The sequence below is a fragment of the Colobus angolensis genome, unplaced genomic scaffold, assembly GCF_000951035.1.
Source record: "Colobus angolensis palliatus isolate OR3802 unplaced genomic scaffold, Cang.pa_1.0 Scaffold12, whole genome shotgun sequence".
Taxonomy (NCBI): Eukaryota; Metazoa; Chordata; class Mammalia; order Primates; family Cercopithecidae; genus Colobus; species Colobus angolensis.
In genome coordinates, this window is record NW_012113141.1 from 5940565 (window position 1) to 5941671 (window position 1107).

Here is a 1107-nt window from a genome sequence, read left to right on the forward strand (position 1 = left end):
CCGGCTAGGTTTTTTTTTCGTATTTTTAGTAGAGACGGGGTTTCACCGTGTTAGCCAGGATGGTCTCGATCTCCTGACCTCGTGATCCACGCGTCTCGGCCTCCCAAAGTGCTGGGATTACAGGCTTGAGCCACCGCGCCTGGCCCAGATTGTATATTTTTTACAAAAGGAAATGGTAAGTATATAATAAAGAAACTATGCAACACTTTGATCCCTATGATATAATACTCTGAGAAGGACACAATATTGCTTGAATCTAATCATGAGGAAATATCAACCAAACCCATATTGAGAAGCGTTCTATGAAATAACCATCATGAAAGGAAAAAAAAGGCAGAGAAACTATTCCATATTAAAAGAGACTAAGGAGACTTGACTAAAAAAAGTCAATACATGAACCAAAATTGGAACTTATACCAGAGGGGGCAAATGCCATAAAAGATCTGTTGGAACAATTGACAAAATTGGAATGTGGACCACAGATTAGATAAAAGTAGTTCCTACATTTGACAACTGTGGTGATTATTAAAAAGAATATATTTTTTCTTAGTAAGTATACACTAAAGTACGAAGAGGAAAGGGGCATGATGTAAGGAAGCTATTCTCAAATGGGTCAGAAAAAGTCAAAATATCTAGAAGGAGAAAATGATTAAGCAAATGGAAGAAAATGTTTAAAATTGGTAAATGTAAATAAATGATATTGAGGAGTTCTCTACTATTGCACTTTTTTCTATAAATTTAAATAGTTTTTGTAAAGAAAAAAAGTTAGGCCAGGCACGGTGGCTCACACCTGTAATCCCAGCACTTCGGCAGGCCTAGGTAGGCAGATCACCTGAGGTTGGGAGTTTGAGACCAGCCTGACCAACATGGAGAAAACCTATCTTTAATAAAAATGCAAAATTAGCCCAGCATGGTGGTGCATGCCTGTAATCACAGCTACTTGGGAGGCTGAGGCAGGAGAATCACTTGAACCTGGGAGGTGGAGGTTGCAGTGAGCTGAGATTGCGCCATTCAGATCACATGAGGTCAGGAGTTCAAGACCAGCCTGACCAACGTGGTGAAACCCGTCTCTACTAAAAATGCAAAATTAGCCCAGCATGGTGGTGC